The 25,078-nt window shown below is 40.7% G+C and overlaps 1 protein-coding gene across 2 annotated transcripts in view; it reads right to left on the bottom strand.

The window, feature by feature from the left end:
* Positions 1-23,931, bottom strand: part of LOC139734629 (ras association domain-containing protein 10-like) — a 28,418-nt gene extending 4,487 nt beyond the window's left edge. The window contains exon 1 of one of the 2 annotated variants that reach the window (XM_071645415.1): positions 23,878-23,931. The gene's annotated coding sequence lies outside the window, so the exon portion shown is untranslated. Of the gene's footprint in view, positions 1-7,137; positions 7,455-23,877 lie in introns of those variants that run through there. The other variant, XM_071645414.1, reaches the window with a different exon arrangement.
* Between the last annotated feature and the right edge of the window lie 1,147 nt (positions 23,932-25,078).

A 25,078-nucleotide genomic window follows, 5' to 3' on the forward strand; every position in this document is an offset into this window, starting at 1 on the left:
ACTTTGTCGGACAGCCTTAGGCAAGCATTCTAGTTGGCAAGGAACGACATAATGTTGTATATTATATAGGATGAGTGAGCCGGTCTGTTGTGATGTTCTTTTTGTTTTCCTCTTGCAAAAAGATGAAACAAAAACAGCAGATACATGATCCAAGGCCATTGAATACTGCCGAACTTTGTTTCACACCATTAAACAAAGACGATGCAATAGTTATTGAAGTCATTTGGCCATACAACCCTCCATACATGCACTTTGGCACTGACACACGCCGGTAATAAAGCAGTGTGCAAAGTACAATATAATGAATATTCATTAATACGCAGATGGGAGAGGTATTAAATTTCGCTGGGATATTTCGTACTATAATCAATTCAGCTGGTCCAAATAAAAATCAATTCGAACACCTGAAATCAGTTGATGTGTCGCTGGTTGTTTGTACCGCTGTGCAAGTGTGTTCTGACGTTATCCGCATTCTTCGTCCCACAAAGCAATGCCACAAACTCTCATCACGCCGTTAGTTAACCGGTTTACCACTTAGGTGAACTGCGCATGAGTACTCGCAGGGGCTGGGAAGAAAGTCTCTTCGTAGCTCCCTGGTACGATGGTTTCACAACATACATTTGAACCGGTTGCCCCATGATAATTATATATGCATGTTAAGCCAAACCTTTAATTCTACCCACAAACATAACCCTAACCCTAGCACTAATACTCACATCAAACTAAACATAAAACTCTATCACAAACATAACCCTAACCCTAAAGTCCTTGGAGAAAATAGACCGGAGCAATTGTCGCAAGAGCAAATGTCGTGCAAACGGTACGCGTATACTGTCACATGGCAGCTAGTAGAGTACGTTGTACATGCGTATTGTGTAATTTATTATTAATTCATGTGTGATGTCAGTCTATTATTGTTATGCAGGTAATGCAACAGGTCAGGTTGTTTCGGCAACAAATGTCCCTGAAAAATGTCGATTGGTTTTTAGACGAGAGAAAAATACCATAATAAGAAACAAAACAAAGCCAAGCTAACCCAAACAAAAAGAGCCCACCACCACCACCGTCCACCACTTTGGCTATATGGACACCAAGGAGGTACCTCCTACAATGGACACCAATAGACGGGGTTATTGATTCTGGTATCTTCACCCCCGTTTTGTCTTCCACCTGACGATTGTTTACATCCTTTCTCCCCTCCCCTCTTTCCCTCAGCTGCTCCTATTCAGGACCAGCTGATTGTCTCACACTCTGTTTGTGTTAAAACAAAGCCATGTCTCGTGGCAGGTTTTGAAGAGGTGCGATGTAATGATATACAGGAAAGAGGATCTATAAAAAATGTCTTAGGGCAAGTGTATGCATGATTACAATGTGAATACGCACGCTTGGACGCGCACGTCACATTCTCGTGCGTGTGAGCAAAAGACGGACACAGAAGATATACAATATCAACGACTACCACTAAAACTTCTACTACTGATACTCACACTAATAATGATGATGATGGTGGTGGTGACGATGATGAAAATGAGGATGATATGTATAATGATACTTACTACTGCTGTCACGATAAGCAGTAAGATCTGATGGGCCACTAATGATGTGTACGTAATATGAAATACCTCGGATCGATTTGACAGAAGCCCCACACAGTGAATCGTAACTACGGACATCCCACCCCTTCTTTTGAATAAATTGTGTCTTGTTACAAATGATGACTCAAAATTTGCAGCAGTATCACATGCCGTTCATTGTAGGTTGTGTGACCAAATATAATAGCGCCACCTACTGCCCGAACACGTCACAGAGCAACAGCGGTTCCAACGTTTTCATGCGCTGCACGAAGAGCAAGTGGTTATTTTTTGACTGAATCAGAAGTAAAAACATTCATCTTCATTTCTCCTGAGACCATCGCAGCCACCGTACAAAAAAGAGAGGAAGATAAAGAGAAGGGGGGGGGGGGGGCATAATTTTAGCCTCCGAAACGAACGGCTCGGCTTTGGCAAGTCATGCGTGCTACTCGTTTGGTCCCGTCGTTGAATCGGCAAATCGATACAGATCGATAGTGTGTCACGATCCCAAAACAATAGTGAGTGTTGAAGGTGGACATGTGTAAACTCTTGACTGCACCATTACGGTGAACATGAGCTGCGTATTTTGACTGTAAAGAGGAAAGTGCTGTGAACTTCTCACCGTGGTGACTATGGTAACAACAGATTGCTTTATGACGTCATGCGACTGATTTAGAATAAAATCGACATACAAAGAGGAATTAAAGCAAACTTAGGGACAAAAAGTTAGGGGAATGCATTTATTGTAATAGGAAAGCTGTGACAATCGCTTGAATGTAAGCCATGTCTTATGTTATCTGAGGCGTGCTAATTTTAGCAGTCATGGCCAAGTATTTGTGACGTCACACAAACAGAACTCCGACCCCGTGTTTCTCAGAATACATCCCCTCGCTAGGAAATCTGCTCAACACTATCTGATGAATAACATTTCTGTGAGTCTTCCGTATTACAAGGAGAAGAATATCATGTTTTGATTTAATCACATTTTTGACTAAATGCTCTTGATATAGCAGCAATTTGCCTCCAAAACGAGGAAACACAGAATCGCTGGGTAAAATACATCACAATCAGTTGACTATAACTGTATCAGCGTTGAGACCATAAAACAATTTTATGCAGCAATCAATAGAAGTCAAAATTATCACAACCAGTACTTCGACTCCACGAAAATCTGCCACTACCAACGCATATTAGAGTATTTCTTTTCAGTCGTGCTAGGTCATCAATGGCATAGGGTCCAACCAGGGAGGTGAGAGTGGTCTCACCTCCCTTGTCCAACCAAAGAGGTATTATTAGGCTCGCCTGTAGGCTTACCCCTTTAGTCCAATCATTGAGCTACGAGACTTCACCAACCAAGAACCCACACCCTTTAAAACTCCTTCGTGTAGGTCAGGCATTACACCTTTATCTTCCCCGGGGACCTAGTGAGTGGTATCAGAGGAAACTTTTGCCGCTTCTGTTATTATTCCTCCCAGAAAAAGAAAAACGAAAGCGAAAACGAAAAGAAAAGAGGAAGAACTTTCGTTTTTTCTACAGTGGATCTTATCGGAGCGACACATTTCAGTTCCCAGTGACGCTTCTATACGGCATTGCGAGGCGTTGCCTTCAATACTATATTATTTCTTTCCCCCAACATATCACTAGGTTTCCCCAGTTTTTTTTATCTATAACAATGAAGGGTATTAAAAGAAGTCCCTTATACGAGTTGAATCCTTAGCGACACCCGCGGAGTCTTTGGTTATGCATGGATTATGATGCTATGGAATAATGGGAAGAAAATACAATGCTGGAAATCCGGTGCCACATAATCCGCCATTCAGCCTGCGCCAACAAGCCGGCGATTGATATCAGGACGAGAACGTTAAAGGGAAGATTCGATTTCAATCGTATATTCAGTGTAACGTACACTTCAAACCCTTCTGCATGCCTTGGAATTCAGACAAGGACTCACTTGTGATGGGTTTTCTTCTTCTTTTTTTGACGGCGCGTTTTTGTATTGCACCATACTTTGCAATCAATGCAGCATGATGCAAGGACATAACGTTAGAAAACAACTTCTAACACCATCACACATATTATACGAGCGTAATCTTATAGGGGACGAAAAAATAAACTTATATTTATGCATTGCTATTTTCCCTTTTTTCAATTTTGTCAATTTTGTCAATTTGAAGTTCAAATTGTAGAATACATGACAAAGATCTCCAAAGAAAACACTCTATAGTAGGTGATGTGTAAAACACACAAACACACATACTTCATTGATATCAAGGAGCTAGTAGTATACAGCTCCATGGTGAGATGTTGCAAGCTCGGTATGTCATCCGTGAAGGCAAACGGATCAATCAAACGGGGAGTTCCATGATACATGCGACAAATAAGTCTTGCAGATTGACGCACTTGTGGTTGTACGCATCGTTTTCAACATCTTGATGATCACTCATCCCTTTAAAAGGTGCCCCATCATCCGTCTCAAATGATAATGGTCATTGGCCTTCATGTCCGTTGACCGTGCCTTGGTCAGCACCGATCTCGGATATGGCTACTCATTTTTCGTTTGTTTGTTTGGGGGGAACCTTGGGCCATCAGCCAGCAAACTCAAGATTAAAATGACGAGAGAATAGAGTAGGACGTTTATGTGATGACCACCACGCAACAAAGGGATCATCCGGAGAATGCCAACTTGGTTAATCACCATTTTCAGGCTTCACTGAACTTCTTCCGCCAGGGAATTCGAACCGCGCACCTCATGATCCAGACCCCGGAGTCATTCCCGCCGAACCACATCAACAACCTCGCACCCCTAGCATCTCTGCCATGATATTTTGGTACTTTGATTAACAATTACATCGTTCTGTCTGTCTACCTATATATGTCGCTTTTAAGTAACTCTCGTCTTTTTAACACAAGATTCATACGTATCACTAACGGACTTTTGCACAACATGAATCATTTTTCCATTTCAAATAAATGAAGTGTAGGCCTCAATACTCGACGATTGCTCTACGTACGTCCTACTTCCCCTTTCATCCACATCTTTCGGGACTAAACATGGTAGAATTTGAAATCACGGTTTCCCCAGAGAACAGGTAAATGGTTAATTACGCACTATACCACAACGGTCCTGCACTGTACACATCCAGATCCAGATACCTGTCCAATGCTCAATCTCGCATTTCCATGGTTCAAAAGACACGATGACATGGGAGAAGATAAGGTATGTACACTAATGTAAATGTTTTAGTCACTAAGTTCTCATCCATTTCCTTTGATATGAAGTTCCGAGACGAGAATCTGTCGATATCAATTATCATCACCATCATCATCCCTGGACCCGCGACTATGAAAGTATCTTGTGAACTATATTCATAATATCCATCCTTTTTTATTTTCCCCGTTACAAGCAATTAATTACTAGACGCTACTAAAGCACTATACACGGCGTGTGTAGACGAAACACTTGAGATAAGTGAGGGCTGAATTGTGTTACCCCTGTACATTCTGATTCACGTTGAGTACTGGTGTTGTAATTACTGAACGGAGATGTGGACACATCCCTGATTGTAGTACACGAGACACTAAAGTTGACTTTAGAGACCCGGAGCTCTGGACAAAACAAAACACCCAAGGTCAAATGGCACGTCAAAGACGGTCATCGCTCTTAGCAGAGGGGTGCTAAGTACCTGCCAACGATGGTAAACGAAAGCGACAATAAACTAATTGCTGACCAAATACTCCTCGGGTTTTACTAAGTCCATAGGGAATGCGACCAATGGAAAAGGGTAGCTTACTTGCTATTGCGAGGATTTCATCTGTCCAGGACCACGGGCTCAAAGTTGTCATTGCAAAATGGCAAAATGCAATTGCAAAATGCGTGGTTGACAATCCACAGTTAGAGGGCCTGATGATGTGCGTAGAGAGAAGGTATAAATGAGCACAGAATCACGAAATATAATTGTCTCTTTTCCTATTTAATCAATTCACCCCTGTCCCTTCTCTGTAATCACATGCCCTTTGAAAGACATTGGTCTCGTATTGCCCTCTCAATACACTTTCATGCCAAACTCCGTAGAGAATCTTGAACTTAATTCCAGCATTGCCTGCTACCACTAGTATTTTACTAAAACTAGCAGTATGCATTGCCTTCTGACTGGCTTGAAACCATTGATTTTGGATGCTTCCACTGCTGACTTGGTAGCATGTTTCACAGATCGAGTCGCTGTACTCCACGGATGAAGTTATTCTTCCTGATGCTGATGTTTAGTTTTGCTGTTTATAATTATGTCCTTACCGTTCTCATCTTCGTCTTTTGTCCCATAAACCCCCTTCTATTCCCCTTCCTCTTCCATCATCACAATCTCTCCTCATCACACCTATCCATTCCTCTACCCATTCGTCTTCCTCCTCGATTATTCCTCCTAACTTTTGCTTTCCTACCTCTCCTTTCTCTGAACACATACCATATTTAAAACATCGAATGTTACTGCCATAATTGAGCTGTTTCTGATTGCTTGGAAATTATAGTTTTAGTGAACACAATCGCCATTGATTTTGTGTTCTCTTTAGGCAGATAGAATAGGGCTAATACAAATGACATATGAGTACATCATATTGACACCAACAAAACAAATAAAGCAATCTAGAATAGAAAGTAGACATGAATCAATACTACTGTGTGACGATGATTTAAAATATCCGCGTTTGTTAAAGCTTTAATGCTCTTGCACAGTGGTTGAAATAATATAACCAGCTAATTGTGTGACGGCATCCCCTCCAATAAAAAAAAAAGAGACACAAACAAAACTATATTCAGGGTACTAGTACATATACTGCAGTTTCTCATATTTGAAAAACCACGATGCCCTGGAATAGAATGGAATCAAGGTTACATGGCATACTAATGACTAATGTCAGTAAATCAGCTTTCTCAATCCAGGGTCAAATTGTTGACATTATTCACATCTATATCATTTTTTTTTTTAAATCCACCGAAGGTAAGAGAAAGACCCCGTGGACTACAAATAAGTAAAGATTAAATGACTTTTGCGATTGCCCGGTCTTATGGTAGATATAGTCATTAAAATTGGCTGGCCTTGATTGAATGATAAAGGCAAGTACTAACGAGCATAATTAAACCAAGAAGACTATACACGTAGAAGCTCTGGTACAGATGATTTCTATGTTTAGTGCATTCCCTCAGTATAGAATCGGATCATTTTTATATGCGTAGAATGGAACACGGTAATGACTAGCTCATCTCATGTCATCGTTTACGGAAACTCATCTGTGTAGCATTGTGGATCTCGTTCACTAGTGAAAAGATTTGTGGTAATGTCAATTAATAAACTAAGTTTTATTATTCTGCGAGCTCACTCGTTTTGTAGATGACCACGTTTACACGATGTATCAGTTTATCAATATATCATATTCCAGTTGCAAAGTACAGTGAAATTTAAATATACAATATGAGCATTCACAGTGTGCAGAGTTTAATAGAACAGTAATAGGTGCCCTACTTCGCGCAATCTTTAGACACGAGAGCGAGAACAACAATATACGCACTCACTTCTTCCAATTGATGTAGAAATCCAACTGGTATCAGAGTCGTACGTACGAGATGCCGAGAGCTTTTTTCGTGTTATCCACGAGAAAAAAGTCTGTTAATCCAACAGATGGAATGGCAAATCCAATCAAATGTGAGGCGACGGTGCCAACTGGTCTTTCCAAGATATACCGTTCTCTCACAAAACTCATCCGAGATGCAAAATGTCCTCATTCGATGTCGAAGCAAAGTTTTATTTTCCTCTATAGTTCCCAGGTGGGTAGTCGGTAGCCTCGAACTGGCGGACAAGAAGAGAACGTTCCTAGCTCACTGCGAGAAAACTCGTGTATACCGCTCGAACAAACGACTCAACAATGAGTAAGAATTTGGCCGAACAATGTAAGCCCTCTGTATGCAATGTCACTACGCGACACGCTGTTCAATGGGCAAGCAGGCGACACCGCTTTTAGACTCCGCCCTAGCTCTTTTTTCTGAGCCGAAGCCATACAGCCCCATTCGCCACGCATGAGTGCCGACGGCTGACGCGCGCTTGAATCACTGAACAAACGTTCGACTGGCTCGTTGGTTTATCTCCCAATGACTGGACTCACGAGCCTACGAGCATACTTTCGTCACCTGTCTGTTTGGAACTCTTCGCGTCCAAGCCAATTGAACACGGTTTGACTGTCAGAGGCCGCACAAAGAGAGTCTAATCGCGTAATCGATGACGATCTTTTGGCCCGCGTGTGAGCCCTGAAAAAGGCTAACTTTAAGGAGCCCCCCTCGTCTCTTCCAGTTCCAACTCCATTCATCTTTTAGGACATCCACCAGCTCTTGAAAACCTCTGTTCTTAATCCCAGAGTAAAAGAGCAACGTATTCAAAAGAACGGCTACGGCAGTTTAGAGATGGTCCCCCTGAGAGATATTTCGCACAGCGTACGCGTATAACGCGTGCCAAGTCAATGTAAGAGCGGGGAATTCCTGTTTAAGGCATTTTCCATTTGCAGATGAAACATAAACCCAGCTTTAGTGTTTCAAATAGTTCTAAAATATGAGTTAGGGATAGACACAACCAATGTAAAAATGTAAATCAGTATCATCAATGTTAAGTATTGTTGAATAATATACAAAATGTGAACAATAGTTGCAATAGAATTTTTTATAGAATAAACCGTGTATACAGTTATGGTTTATTGAGAAAAATAGTAATTTCTCCTTACATTTTAGGCTCTATTGCGATATCTTTATATGGTATAGGATGTCTTGTGATACAACTGACCTACACATATGCATCAAATATGAGAACTCAAGCATTTTTAAATCACTCCTCCCAATGTTAAACAGTTCCCTTAAAATGATCGCCAATTGCCTGCGCAAGTATAATGCAGAAGCCAGCATAGAAGGGAAATGTTTTAAGCTGGTGAGTCCTGCATGAATACATGGCTGAGGGACAGAAGAATGACCCTATGAGAAGCATTTCATCGATATCCCATTGACAGCGTCTTTTATGGCATAATTGCGTTACGTTATGGGTGGCACAACTGCCATAAAAGTGCATAATTTGTGACAAAATTGCCAGCGATCGCGAGTTCAGGGGAAAAATAAAAAATCTTTCCTACAAGTCCTTATTAGAGTATAGCCAGTGCATTGCGATGGCAAAGAGATGATTAAAGGCACGTGTGAATTTGATTCGCTGTAAGACCATCTATTCTGATACTGTGGCAGACAATGGCCGCATTTTCGAGATCTAACTCTGCTGCTCTTTAACTGCCTAGTTACATTGTACGTTGTTGTTGGCATCCATTCGTCTCGAGAAACGATGGCGTAGCACTAGCTAGGCAAGACATTATACGTAACATGTTCCTTTCTCTTGAGTGTTGTATCATAAAAATCAAATAAACATAATCATCAGGATCCTAAGATATTCTATAAATGATTACGCAAAGCAACGATATCTAATGTGAAATACATTACCATAAAGAAATAGAACATAAAAGTTAGTCAATATCATAGTCGATTCTCCACTTTTAAAAATACAGAGACAATGTATCTCTCTTTTCAGCATGTTCAGTTTGATTATATCATGTTATGATCTTATAAGATGTGTCAGGCGAATTTCCTCCCTTTCGACACTGAGACGTTTCGGGGGAAAATGAGAATGGTAGCCATCTGTAACGAGTGCAAATCATACAAAGCCTTAGACACTTATCAAGAAAAAGATCGCTATATATGCGATCATTCCGGACTGAATGATCGCGATCACTCTGTGATCACCCCGGACTCACTTGCAAGAGTTACGCGGTCTTTGCAAACGACATCCCAAAGCGAGTGTATAGTGTTAGTGATTAGTGTTTGGTCTACCGCAAACGTCATCACTGTGGACAAGCAAAAGACGTTACCCTTTCCTGAGTTTGCCAGTATTGTAAGAACAACTGCAAATACACAACTCATTGAAGAAAGCTAGGGCCACTCGAGGGGATGATAGGGTTAGCTCATCGAGCAAATCGTCGAGAGTTAGACAAAGATTCTCTGCGGGACGCAGTTTAGTCGGGGCGCAATGATTGGACTGAATAATCACTAACGCATTCAAATGAAATGCTTATATACCCTCCCACACAAAAGTTATTAATGGCAATCCCATAACTAAACCAACCGTGAAACAGTGCCTAACTACAAAAATCTAAGTATGTGAAGAGAATTTCAGCTGTAGGAACCTATGGGAAAATAAATTTAATGTTCGACTAACAAAGCTTGGTGTAAAAAAAAAAACAATGACAAACGAATACACGAAAGTAAGCGATAGATAAAGAACAACAACTTAACAACCAACCAAACAAACAAACAAACAAAACCTTCGGGCCAATGCGAATGATGTAAATTATTGGTGTCTGCGAATAACAGCGTATTGTCTGTATACCGTGAGATAATTATGTTATCAATGGTTTCCAGGGATTCACTAAGACACCTTTTGTAACAGATACTCCTATCATCCTCTCCGAATCACTGCATCTCTCGAATGGTATAGATTATATAGGATAATGGTATTGATAGCTAACCTTTAAAAAATGTCAGAAATATGATCTAGACTTTGTGAGAACTTGCTTTGTTATTTGCCTCTCCTGTGCATCTCGAATATCGTCTTACAGATTTTGTAGCTCGTTCACGACATCCGAGATGAATAAATCACCTTCGTCATCCAACGTACGATCGTGGTTCGTCTTTTCGAATGCGGCTAGCGGGGGCATCCCCCGGCACGCCGCCACCCCCTCCCCCATCTCTTCGAACAGCCTTACCCCTAACTCACCGCCATCATGTGGCCATTGAGGATGGTGCGATCTGGTCCTTCGAGGTCAAAGTTAATCATATACATGTTTCATAAAGCACACAGTAAACTGGGTCAATCTTAAGTTTCTGGTAACCGCAACCAATGCTGACGCGATGGTGCGGTCACCAATTCACATAGTACGCTGATGGAAGACAGCTCTTACTCATTTTCCCTCAATCGGGGAAGGAGGTTCGGATGGTGGTGGAAAGTAAGCAAACCTCATACCGCACTTTTCATGATCGTGGAACGTCTTTCACTCTGTCCCTGAAACGGCCATGATAGAAACTATGTTGATAATGGATGTATGCAGATATTTCGCCAAAACAATGATTACTAATGTCATTATACTAACATCATTTTTTTTTTACGACTATGAAATACATTATACAATTCAGGTTATGTTAGTCCTCGTTTCACATTGACGATGTTGATACATCATTTTGAATTTGCGCTCGCGCGCACACACACACACCCACACATCTGAAATAATGAAATTAAATGAAAGGCAAAAAGGAAAGGAAAATCTTTAATGGCTATACTACAGCGCCTACAACAAACAATAATGAAACGACATCATTATACACAACTAGTATTTGTATGTTCCAATGGTACAATCTGATGCAATTTTCTGAGCTCTCAGTAACGTAAGTCCCCAGGTTACATAACATTTCAAATGGCAGTTGAAAAACTGAAAAACAACAACAACATAATAAAACCAATTCTGAAAAATCAACACATTTTACAGGTGAATATTACAAATACAAAAACGGTCAGGTCACTTTTGATGTGAGTCGCAACAGCTGACGATTTAGGTAGACTTGATCCCCTTGCGGGAACAGAAACAAAATCTGTCACGATCTTTCAGAGACTTGTATGCGACTCATCTTTTTTACTCCTTGTTAAAGGAATAATGCCGCTGGATTAAGGCGACTGATGAGTGGGAATTACATCGTAAAGTAAACTGACGGAAGATGAGTGATATTGAGCTAGAGACATACGGCTGCACATATTCATACAGAAAAAGAAATAAAATGTATACAAGACACACGAACAAGGCTGATACCTAAGGTTAAAAAAATGTATACATAAACACTCTGGAACATTCACTATTTTCGTTTACACACACAAAAAAAAAATCGATAAGCATTATCTCTTTCTTACTGAGATGCTTAAATTTCGAGCGTATTCTGCACTCAAGCTGAAAATGTTTACAATGAAAGTGAGAATTTTCTCCCCGTTGCTGTTGTTGTTTTAAAGAAAAGAAGAGAGAGAAAAATGGGGCCCTATTAAACAAATTGCCCCAGACAATACTGACATAAACTCAGACTACATTAGATCTTATAAGGAAATCAAACATTATTATCAATGATATACGATGTAATGTATCCAAGAGGGAGCATATAATGAATAATTCCCCACAAAGCAACTTATAAAAATTTTGATTATTGCAGTAATATTCAGCAATGAAAATAATAGTCATGTCTTAAAAAAGCTCACGATTCTCCCCCCCCCCCCAAAAAAATAGAATCGAGAAGTGAGCAGCATTGATGTGTCCTATCAAAATAATGTATGAAACGATAGACGTACAATATATGAATAATCATGTCTCTGACTGGGTTACAAAACTGAAGCAGGAAATAATGGAGTGTCACGATGTTTGAAAATGATTCACGGCGCACGGAGGAAAAGTTGTTTCATTGCAGGCGTGCAATCAAGACCATGTTCAAAACTTGAAGAAATTCTTGGAACACCCGTATTGAATGGTCTGGTTTATGGGTAGCGTGTGTATGTGTTATTGTTACGGTGCATTTGGAACGATTAAACTTGAAGAAATTCTAGGAACACCCGTATCCATGCTTGATGGTATAATTAAGTGTCAAATCTCGGATAACGAATGCCATACACTGACTGTCAAAGCGAACTGATAGACGAATTAAGGACGAGGTTTTGAAGCGTGGACTGGTCCCCAATTAACCAGCCGTGCCACTCCAAAGCGGTGGAAGGAGGGGGATAAGAAGATACGAGGTCGATAGAAACACTTGCCCAGCTCCCATTGTCTACCTCCTTTTTGTACGTAGGATTGCCTGGGTTAACAAAAGACGTGATTTTCAAGCCTACAAGCAGCTTTACCAGATAATGGGCCAATTACTGCCCAATGTTTAGCCGGAGGAAAACTCTCAAATGACTTCTCTGAGAGTGGACTATTTCTGGAGATTAAATCTCCTTGATATATTTTTTTTTCTTCTTTTGAATAACGACAAAAAAGCGAGTAAAGCCTATTCAAGTGAATGCCCCTTCTCGAGGTAATATTCAATCGATTCGCTTTTCAAGTGACTGACGCTAATCCCTGTCAAACTTTAAAAAGCGATGGAAAGAGTTAAAGGCTGGATCACCCTGCGAACAACTCACTCAAACTTCATCTTCTTTGCTACAATTTCGTTATACATATACGGCCTCTAAAGCCAAGTTTAAATCCACACCGTCTTTTTTTTTTAAACTAAAAGAAGCACAGTGTACATATCGCCGCTAATTTTGACTGACGTCCCGTTGAACATTTTGGACATGGCACCACCCCCCCCCCCCCCCCTTAGATAAAATCAATGTTTTCAGTTGCTTGTTATGTGCTATCTTTGGTGTATGAAATGTACACTATATATAACGCATATTCGAGTATCAAGAGATGCATAAATTTGATGTCAATAAAGGAATATTCTCGTACTGCACTCCATTTTGTTGGTTTATTTGTCTAAATAGATTTTTGAACAATATGATAGCACTTTAACAGTTGTCCAGAATGAAAAATGTGGTTAGCATGGTTAGAACAGACTATGATAGTGGTTGTGTTGCCAATAGAGTGACTGGGTGAAAGGCTGTGAAAGGAAGATGTGGCAAAAATCTCATTGTTTATCTTAAAAGGGGCTGGAAACCACCCTATAAGCATAAACGTAGATCAGCAAACCAATAAGGCCAAGGTATAGAGTATTTCTAATCCCCAATTAGATGGGATTTGGTTTGTTATGCTTACAATATATGAACCTGTCATTTTACGGGTAGATTATTTCGTTTGGTAGGCCTATCAAATGCTATGGCCGAGTAGCCACAAACTACAGATGACAGCAGTACTGTTGATGTTCCTTCGAGGATAGATCCGTTGTGGTGTTAGCGCTATACATACCATGTAGGCCTCCTGTCTTCTTCCATGATGTATATCAGTCAGGCAATCCAGACTTTATTAAGAAAAAGACACCCCCCCCAAAAAAAAAAAAAAAAAAAAAAAAAAGAAGAGATAAATTTCGTCCCGATCTCAGTGTGACGTACTGTATACGGACTCATTTTCCCTTTATATCCTATACAATGTAGTCTTATCTATATGTATTATCATAAGTATACGGAAAATGAACAAACAAACAGATCTCGTGATATGACCACCATATCATAGTCGCCGTCTCAATCCTTCCCAAAACGTCGTTACATCAGACGGACGGTGAAGAAGAATACCCGCAACAAGCTTGTCTAGATGCACGCATTTGCGCCGACAACGCAGCAACACCACGGAATGTTTAATGAGCGTCATAGATATTAAGCAACATCTTTAATACATATATATTACATCCAGGTCATCCATGGCAATTGAAGACGCTATGCACAAAAAAGGCTACAATCTTTAGAGCTTATTTCCCCTCTCCATCAAATCTTTCGCTCTCATATAGAACATTCATTCATCTCCAGGTGAATGCACGATCAATTTTCGAAGCATTTATTATAGAACCAAATGCCTGCATGCCTCTTATACCGATCCAGATGATTATAACGAGATGTAAAATCATTATAAAATCATTTTCATTTTCCGCGTCACTGTATCCTGTACGTTTATTCTTCAAACCACTGCACTATTTGTATTATGAAAACAAAAATTGGCACCTTATGCAAATCTTAATTGCTGCGCGATATTTGTTGTTGTTTTGGTTTTGGTTTTAATGGCGTGTATCCTTCAAGATTGAGTACTTATTTACTCGTATTTACGAGTATATGGCAAGGAATTGATTAGTTTTTCCACAAGGCTAAGCAGAAAATCAGTTGTGATATCAAGTCAGAGCTAATCGCAAGTCATAACCGGTACATCAAGTATCTAGGGTGATAAAAAAAAGAAACCCTGGAATAAGACTATTTGGAGGAAGTTTTTGCTCTTGGAGATATAATTAGCCGATAATTGTGTCTGCTCGCCACCGTAATGACTGAGTGACTTGAACTTGAATGCATGGACGGCTTCTGACACACAATAGAAAAAGCTGATCCGAGGATCACTGAAGCTTGGTCTCTTATAGCCTGCTAATTGCTTACACAATACAGTTGCAGTGAAAGATGGAGCTTTAAACAGCAAAGAGGATTCGGTCCTTGGACATCAATGGTTGTGTGCTTAAGTTATTGACTGTGATTGACAGACCGTCGCTTAATGTATCTTTGATGAAGTGAATAAAGATCTGCCACATAGCCCGGCAAAGAGTTAAATCTCTCTCTACTCTTTGGTAACTCTCGAGGCCGGGAATCATCACAATCATACTTTGTTATACCCTACCCCTCCCCCTTAAAAAGGAGCAGAAATCTGTCATGACTCAACAATGAAAATGAATCATATTACACCCTATAGTTAGGGTGACATACTAGTACACGACTACGATTTGAATTGGGCGGTCACCTTGCAGCAGTTGTCATTTAGCACAGAGTTACATGTGCTGAAATATTCCTCGCCAATGATCAACTCCTAGAAGGTGAGACCCAAGATGTCGCCTTCTCGACTTCTCGGGTCCGAGAAGGCGAAAGGGCGAGTTTTGAGATCTCGTCTTCTCAACTTCTCGGGTCCGAGAAGGCGAAAGGGCGAGTTTTGAGATCGCGTCTTCTCGGCTTCTCGGGTCCGAGAAGGCGAAAGGGCGAGTTTTGAGATCTCGTCTTCTCGGCTTCTCGGGTCCGAGAAGGCGAAAGGGCGAGTTTTGAGATCTCGTCTTCTCGGCTTCTCGGGCCCGAAAAGGCGCAAGGGCGAGTTTTGAGATCTCGTCTTCTCGGCTTCTCGGGTCCGAGAAGGCGCAAGGGCGAGTTTTGAGATCGTGTCTTCTCGACTTCTCGGGTCCGAGAAGGCGAAAGGGCGAGTTTTGAGATCTCGTCTTCTCAGCTTCTTGGGTCCGAAAAGGCGCAAGGGCGAGTTTTGAGATCTCGTCTTCTCGGCTTCTCGGGTCCGAGAAGGCGAAATGGCGAGTAATGAGATCTCGTCTTCTCGGCCGGGTCCGAGGAGGCTAAAGGGCGAGTTTTAAGATCTCGTCTTCTCAGCTTCTTGGGTCCGAAGAGGCGAGAAGGTAAATTGTGAAAATTCTCGTCTTTTCGTCATCTCAGGCCTGAGACGTGATCACAACCAAAGCGAGTCTTGTAAAGTGATTCCTTAAAATTCATAGCAGCATTACACCCCTTTCCTGTAGAATATTCAATGAAGGCATATTTCGCAGATACATCTTGTATGTTGAAATCACAACGCGAAGATTGCAGATGAGGTTTTGATATCAGTCTAGTAAAGCGCATCCCCTCTCATGAAATACCGTATAATAGAGGGATTCTTATAAAATCATTATTCGCAGACAGACCAACAGTAACTCTAATTCGCGCGGTCAAGAGGGTGGGTAAACGGTGCACTATCATCCCTTTGATGACGATTGGTGCTGTGATTATGAGGTTATGTCATCGTTCAATATCACGTGCTTACCCCACCACAATATATGATATGGTTTCATCACCACAATGTTGCACGAATGTAGCTGAGTTCTAGCGGTACTCGCTCGTGAACATGGTGAGTTTGTCGGGTGATGATGACTGTACTGTATTTGACTACACACTCACAAGCACACAGAAACACAGTATATATCCTCACGCGAGTATTATTGACACTTGCCTTGATTTGGCACTTTAGGCGTTTGGCTGAGCTGCGTCAAGTACCATCGCGTACGACGTATGCTTGGTCACTCTCCTGAGTCAGAAATTTGTCTTTATATCAAATTTTACGATCACAATGCAGGTGAGTAAGCAAGTTTCATTCACGGGCGAGCAAACACAGAACTAAACAGCTTCAATATTCCCTCGGAAATACAAGGTAACAATGACAATGTGCCTAATACCTATAGGGGGACTATTAATCCGCGTTGCAAGTAGGCTCGAACCCGTAGGGCTCGTGATTGAGAGCCCGTGATCACAAACAGCTCCTCCACCTCTCCCTGTTCGGCAAAGACGGAGAACTGGACGGAGAATGGTGTGATAGAGAGAAGGCAAAAAAGAGAATTGGATGAGAACAGAAGCATGTTCGATGATGTCAAATGTAAAAAAAAAAAAAGATAATAATGGGGAGATGACTCTACCCCGAATTCGACAGCACTAGGATGGCAAAACTAACTTAGTTTCTGAAGAGCACGGTGATGTCCGGTGCAGAAAAAAAGTTTGCTAAGTCCCTCGTACTTTATTTCATTTGTCGCGTATTCTTACCCAGCTCCCACAACCACCTATTGTATGTGGACGTGGTGTGTGTTTGTCTGTTTTAAAGATAACTTGATTGGAATCACGAATATGATGATATTTTTACGCTTTTGGCAGCAATGTGCTTCTGAACACCCGTCATAGTGTATCCGCCTCTTTCTGACTGACTTGCGAGATACCTTGCAAATGACTACCGATCCCGTCAACGCATCACTCCATCGAACCCATACAAGAAGAGGGGCGACAAATTAACCCCACCCTCTCCGGTTGCTCACGCACAAAAGTGTGGTCCGCTTCGGTCTGCCAAACACACATAAAAATGTGTAAAAAGAATAATGACGGCCAAAAGAAAAAAAAGAGACCAGTACGACATACTATAATTGTCGACATGACTGTCTTTTCTTTTTATATCCTCTTCATGGTTAACTAATCAGGCGAGGCATTTTTGATAGTTTGCCGATCTTTCACAGAGTTATGTTTGAGGGGCTTCACATTCTAGCCCGGATCCAACCGAACCCGACTAAATGTCCATCGCTTGTAGGTATTTGATTGGCCGGACAAAGTCGGGTTACGTAAGATTGACTCGTGAAGTCATAGGGTATACAACATCTTCCCGATATGCAAAATGTAACTTGTTCGCTCTGCTCTGGTTTTCGCGTCCACCATGCCTCCAATCTTTTCAACAAAATGTCGATGAAGTCAGACATAATGTAATCTTGCTAATGTTGTAAAACTTATTCTAACAATGCGGAAACTATTTCCACCTGAATTCTTGACGCATAAGTTAAATGTCTTTCTGCTTTCTACTGTTAATCTTTCATTTTTAGCGCCTTGACTATCGCAAGCATTTTCACACTTTGAGAATGTAAACGAGCTGAAATCGTATGTGTAAATTTTGAAGCAATCCTCATCCGCCTGGCTGATTTTATGGCGATATGTTTTATGATGATGATGATGATGATCATGATGATGATGATGATGATGATAATGATTATTATTATTATTATTATTATTATTATTATCATTATTATTATTATCATTACTATTATTATCATTTTGCTTTGGTGTTGTTACGCTGTTTGACATCTATTCTTCGCATGGGTATGGTTGTCAGCTCAACGCTTGCGCAATGACGGGATTAAGTAGCATTCAATTCCTTTCAAGGATAGATTACCTACTGGTGATCGCTGGTGATGAAAGGATCAAACTGGGGCATCCAACCAAACTTGATACTTCTACCCTATAGGTGAGCTCACACTTCAACTAATGAACCATTCAATGTCTATGTATTATACACTGCACGTCTAAAATGATGGAGGCTATACGTTCATATCTCACACTGAAGATGTGAAGGAGGACAACATTATCCGCAAAAGTATTAGATGATGTTCGGCTTCGTCATGCTCGAATGATGTCCATCTTTGTCCCAGTCGGATCGATGATGTCCAGTCAGGAGAACAATAGAGCCCAGCTGCCGGACAGCCTTGGTGTGGTCCATTCACGACACTCGATTATGTCCCTATTAGGCGTGACATGACAGTGTATGAAGCGCTACTACTCGCAAACAACCCAATGTTTATTGGCGACGGGTGCTTGGGACACATCCCCTTTTGGTCTATTATACGGCGTGTCCTCCCGATCAGCTGGCTATCGATCAATCGCATTCAGCGATATTCGACTTATCGTCTGCGCTACCATGCTATTATACCTGAGCGCTATTGTCTGCAGCAGTCCCCACGCACCGGTAGTATTCAAGTGAACATCGAGTTACTTTTCACTCCTTTGTCCACGAACATAATAGTGTGGAACATGAATAAAATCAACCACAAGCTCTTTAACAAGGAAATGAGCATAAAGCATAGCTATATTGAATGCATGTGTTTTCGCTGCACTTTGCATGTACATAAAATACATTTGATGTTTGATCTTTTTCGATGAAATATTATGGTAATGGCTGATTGACGAGCTGACTGTCGTTGTGGGAAATGTGCAAAGTGTATGGCTACTGCATTGATCGATATCATCAGTAGCCTGGAGACATTTTGTCGCCTCTTACTGTGACGTCAAAAATGATGACTCAATGTTGAATCCACACGCTTTTCCACCTGAAAACAATACCAAGACCACTAAAGATTTTGGTCATGGAACCTGTATCTTCATTGGGCGTGTCCTGTGTTTCTCCCCCTGATTTCTTTCAGTCAGAGAGACAGACATTTTTCTCTCATCATTTTCTCGTTCTCCTCCTCCTCCTCATTCTTCTCTTACGTCTTTTCAGAATTCATACACTTCTCTCATTTCTCCTTCTGAGTTGTCTTCGTCTCTTTCTGTATTCACACATTCCTTGCTTTTCTCACTCTTCCATTTCTCCTCCTCCTTCCTCTCTTTTGGCATAGCATTATACATTTTATCTTTCTTCCTTATTCGTTACCATCTTGTATTTACATTCGTCTCTCATTTTTGTTTTCGTTTATCCGTGTACGTCATCGACGACCAGGACTACGTTGTACTGGACTGACTCTTCATGTTCCCAATACCCGCCTAGAGCCTTCTCTTCTGTTGCGCCACGTCTGTGTAGCTGTCTACCAGTCCAGCTTCGGAATTTCAACAGCCTCAATACCTTCAAGTCTGAACTGAAGACTTTTCTTTTCCAGCAACTTTGTGAATGATGTGTGACACCTTGTGGAAGCTGGGCGCCTTTGAGTGTTTCTACAGATAAATGGTGCTATATAAATGCTGTTTCATCATCGTTTCTACGGTCCGTGTCTCCCTTCTCTCTATCTTGCTCCCTTTACCCCCAATTGTCCTTAACTTCTGCTTTTCTTTGCGGTCTCCTTCATCTGTTTCCTCTTAGTTTCCTTATGCTTATCCCAATTTTCTATATATGTTGCTGCATTCAAGCACTCTCCCCTGCTTCTTCAAACTACATCGTCCTCCTGCGCCAAGCACCTTGAAGGGATAGACAATTTCCCTGTTATAATACGCGACCGTATGTACAATCCATAATTTCTGTTGGTTCTTTGATATAATTGATAGAATGCGAAGTGAGATGCTTTCCATGATACCATAAAACACTTCTCTCATATTAACATGACAGAAAATTATATTCCAATGTACTTGTATGTTTCCAAGAGTAACGCGGTAGATTGTCTAATGCGAAATGCATGTATACAAGTAGTACAGGCTGTTTATATCATGCATTCCGCGGGCTTTTTTTTTCTTACCAGACGTGACACTATAGATACAAAGCTATAAATCAAACGCCGAAATACGTTTATTTTGATTGTCACTCTAATCGACAGTAAAGCATTGCTTATGTCAAATGCCCTTTCGACTTTGATGCGAACTGAGCAGCCTTAAAGAGTTGTTAGTTCTCCTTGCTAAGGAATTCGATTTTTACTCACGGATTGTAGATTTACACTTGGTGGATCATCATCGTCTCACATGCTATTTATTATTATCCACCCCTTATCCCTCCCTTTCTCGTCCTCCTCCTTATTTTTTTCTCTCTACATATATGATACATGATATTTCAATTATTTCACTATAAGTGACGCAAAGACAACATTACCTCCCTTCAAAGAGTTTCATTGTAAAACGAGTTAACTCCATTCTTGTTAATTTTTAGATATTTGCGATTAAAGCTGATACAAAAAACAAAGAATATGAAAAACATGTAGGATTGATTTACTCATACCCTCAAGAACATACCGTATTATGTAAAGTGAGGTGTCACTGAAAAGGTTTCATTTTGCTCAATCTGATGATGAAAGTACTTTCATGTTCAAAAATGGCACTTATCACTTTGTGCGATCAAATTCGTCATTTATTCAAACGTGTAAGTGACTTCTAAAAAGTTTTTCCTGCAACTTAGACCGATTTTACTGAAATAACGATCTCTTTGTTTACCGTAATCAGTTGAGATTGGTAAGCTTGGACACGGATTGGAGTCAGTCTTTAAGGGCATAAAATTCCGGCTAAAAAAATGAAAAACTTTCATTCATGCCCTGTGAGACATCATATCCCTGCGCTTTATCCAAGTCTCAAGTCGAAACTCAAGATACCTGGAAAGGGCTTTAAAAAGCTCTGTGTGGGCGGCGTATCTCGTTGGAGGATCCCAGAGCGAACGGGACAAAATGATGGGAAAATATGGAATAGTTGGGACATATCCGTGGAGAAATGAAAAACAGAATGCGGATATATAAAATAAACAGCAACCTGATGCCAGCCACATGTTCCGAAGATGGGTACCAAGTAGTCTTTGTCGACCAGACGTTGAATCTTGTGCATGCGGGGCAAAAAATAAAAACAAATCCCAACTAAGCAGGACAAGTCGAATTATCTCAAGCAAAGAAATGGAATGAAGAAAAGATAAAATATGAATAATTCAACAAGAGCACGAACTTCAACAAAAACCGAAAAACTCTGAATCTAACGGTCTTCTGTTCAACGTCTTGCACTTTGAACTGAACTGACTTTCATTTCAAGCTGACTTTTGCTATCTTGTGTCTATCCATTGTTCTTGTTAACAACCCTTGGGTTCCTCATAATTTATGGATGTAATTTTTTCCATGCATTTGTTTTAAAAGATATTAGCGTCTTCTGCATTATGTATATGAAATACTACACAGTGTTACAAATACATTTTGATTGCAACGACATCTTCCTTTAATTTACTATTGAGGAAGAGAATGCAGCCAGATCTAGTCCCACAGATCTGATTTGGCATTGCGTCAAACCTTACACAGTTAAAGGCAACATATGCATCACCTTGTATATAGTTTAAGTGGAAAGCACAGAAAGAAGCTATGTTAATTTTCTGCCTTTCCATTCTCTCGATAAGTGTATGGTAAAATCACCAAAAATAACGCAGAACGAAAGATGAGGACGAAACGTTGTGTAGTGGAATTTGCCACAGGCTATCTAGGAACGTCTGATATTGTCAGACTATGGCAAGGTCTTCAATAGTTTAAAGATGAGTAAGATAAGGGAAAGTATTTTCAAGAGATTTGGGAACTTCAGAGATGCTCCATCAAACGACCCTGTCAGATTGGGTCGATCACGTGACAAGTATGCAGGAAAGCGGAGGATGACACCAAATTTGATTCAGATTGCGAGAAATTTTGGAAAGTAGGAGAAGCTGTAGTAGTTGCAGAAGAAGAATGAGAAGGAGAGGAGGGGAGAAGAAGAGTAAAAGGAGAAGAAGAAGAGGTAGAAGAAGAAAAGGAGAAGGAGAAAGAGAAAAACTAGAAGAAAAGAATGATAAGAAAAAGAAGAAGAAGAAGAGAGAAAGACGGACGGGAAAGGAAAATAAGAAGGAGGAGAAGAATGAAAAGGATAAAAGTATGGCGGCGATCGAGAAAGGAGCAGAAAGAAAAGGAGAAGAAGAAAGGAGTGGATGAAGGGAGAGAGAGAGAAGAAAGAAGAAGAGGAGGAAAAGGAGGAGGAGAAATTGAGAGTAAACGAAGAAGGAAAATACATGAGGAAAGAAGAAGAAGAAGAAGAAGAAGAACGGCGGGGAAGAGAATAAAGAGAAGGAAAACCAGAATGGGAGGATAAAAGAGAGAGACAGAAGGAAGGAGAAGGAGGCGAAAAAGAAGAGATAGAAAGAAAGGCAGAGAGGGGAAAAATAAGCGGGAGAGAGTTAAGTTCGCATCGTTTCTCTCACCTGTTGGTGTAAGATTTCACCACGGTATCTGGGATGACATTGAAATTGATATACCACGCTCTCGTTATGTGTACCACTCTACTTTATGACCGAGCTAGCCTGATTCTATATCGACGACATATCTCAACAGTTGCGTGTACATTAGCGGTGTGTGTGTGCGTATGTACATTCGTCGATGTCTCTTTTCTATGAGGTGCTGCTAACGCGATATCGCTTTCCACGTAACACCATGATCATGATGATGCGATATTCTAACATAATGTACTAATTTCAGTTCCTATTGCACTTAATGTTCGAGTTGGTTTTTAGTAAGAAGAGTAAGAGTAAAGTTTCATCCAAAACATACTTAAAATAAGAAAGTTATGGTACTTTTAACTTTCATGTGGTTTCAAGAAATATTTATATTTACTCGCAATCACACTTGAAAATTAGATCAGTTGCGACGAAGAGCTGCATGGTTGTGATGTCATCGCCTAACAAGTCCACTAAAAGATCAAATTATTTCTTTCGTCAAATTTTCCCTGTGGCAAATCATCACAATCATTGACAAGAAACAAACAAACAAACAAACAAATCCCACCATAAATTCAATGATATTCTTGAGCACAATCGAGAGTTGTGACTTGATGAATCATCACCTGAGCTTGTTTGCATAATGTTGCTGCAATCAATATCACTTTATCTTTGTGAAAATAAGTGAGAAGAAGTTTTAAAGAGTGTGTAACTTTCCTGTGTCACCTAAACCTGTTTTTTTTTTTTTTTGTATTTCACTGTATTATAGTTTTCCTGTAATGACATATAATCTAACATAAACGAATGTGACAGGAAGGGGATCCTTCACTTTATCATGTTTATTGTCTAATTCGAACTATACTTTATGTAGTATACGTCGCAGTGCATCAGCCTTTTGTTATATTCCATCCTTGACCCACGCACTGCGCATGCGCGAACGCTAATTCAAAAATTCAAGTTTAGAAAGCTGTCGATGTGCTTTCGGAAGCGAATGCTCTTGATGGGGTTGTCGAAGCAAAACTGTAATCATTGCTGTAGATATTAACTTGTGCTTGTGTCCAAGGATGAGAACTTAAAATACAATATCATGACGCACCTTATGCCAAAAATATTCACGAAAAAAAAAATCGTACCTGAAACGATGCCCCTTACCTCAACCCTCCTCCCCGATAATCTCCCCAATGCTCAAGCGACATTTACCCCCCTATCAAAATAAGATCTGACAGAAAGTCAAGCACTCTTCAATTCTCACCTTATTTATTTGTTTCTCCTGCTGACGTGTTTGACCGTGAAGGCGACGACGACGTCACGTGATCAACATCCGATGTAACATAACGGTCAAGAGAAAAAACAACGAAAAAAAAACACCCACCGACAGAAGAAGCTCGTAAAGATTGAGAGAAGGGATGGTGATATTGAAGTTCATACACCGTCTGACGTCAGAAGATGGTACGATACCAGGCGCCACTGGAGTGTAGTAAACAGGAAGAAAACAGAGATTTGGATTAGAAGGGGGGTAAAGTGATGAGAGTAATTTTCCGTGACGAAAACAGAGGAGGGGGAGGAGGATGTTGATTGATGGTGAAAATGAAGATGAAGACGGTGACATAAGGACTCTTTCCATGTTAGGCCCTACATAATATGGTTAACAAAAGACATTGCTTGGAAACACGCAGGTAATGCTCCGTCCAGGGGAAGGTGCATTTCAGTGTCTTTTAACCACTCACTAATCATTAATTAGTAGTGATCGACAGAAGATGTAATCGACATAATCTTCGTCTGGATGTGTGTGAGGGTGTGTGTGTGTGTGTGCGTGTGTGTGTGTGAGGGTGTGTGTGTGAGAGAGGACCCATCCAAGTAATCTGAGGTAAATGGTACAGTGCACGCATTTAGATACTCTCTTGGCCAGATAAGTAATGGTCAGGGTATTACAAATCAACACTAGGCAGCATGCAACTGCATTGCATGGGTCCTTTAATTTCGTCGGCATTATTTGAATATCCTCGTTTCACAGAATGAATTTACTCTTTTCACTTGAAGCGGAACCACTGCCGTTTGACAACAATTCACACTCCAATGTGTCAAATTTGACACCTTGGTGTTTACCATGTTCCCGAAAGTGCACCGATGTCCTATTCGTTGAGGGCCTTTTTGTTATGCTGGCACAGGACGCAAAAAAACTGACACAACTCACCCATAGATTGTAACTGACAAAAGTCTGGAGTTATCACAACTTTGCTACAGCAGCGACATCACAGCAGCTGACAATTAACCCTACAGTTGCCCTAGCGAGCAAACATTTAAGTACATCTCGTATTTTCTTATGGGTAATTCTTTGAAAAAATATTTCAAACGGAATGTGATGACTCTGCAGTCTTTACTGGGTCGCGTGTTATTTGCAGTGACGACAAGGCTCTATTTCACGTGAAGCTGTCATTATTCCTCCCTCGACC

This window comes from Diadema antillarum, unplaced genomic scaffold (genome assembly GCF_040938485.1).
Source record: "Diadema antillarum isolate AM-2024a unplaced genomic scaffold, OU_Dant_1.0 seq00000536_RagTag, whole genome shotgun sequence".
NCBI lineage: Eukaryota > Metazoa > Echinodermata > Echinoidea > Diadematoida > Diadematidae > Diadema > Diadema antillarum.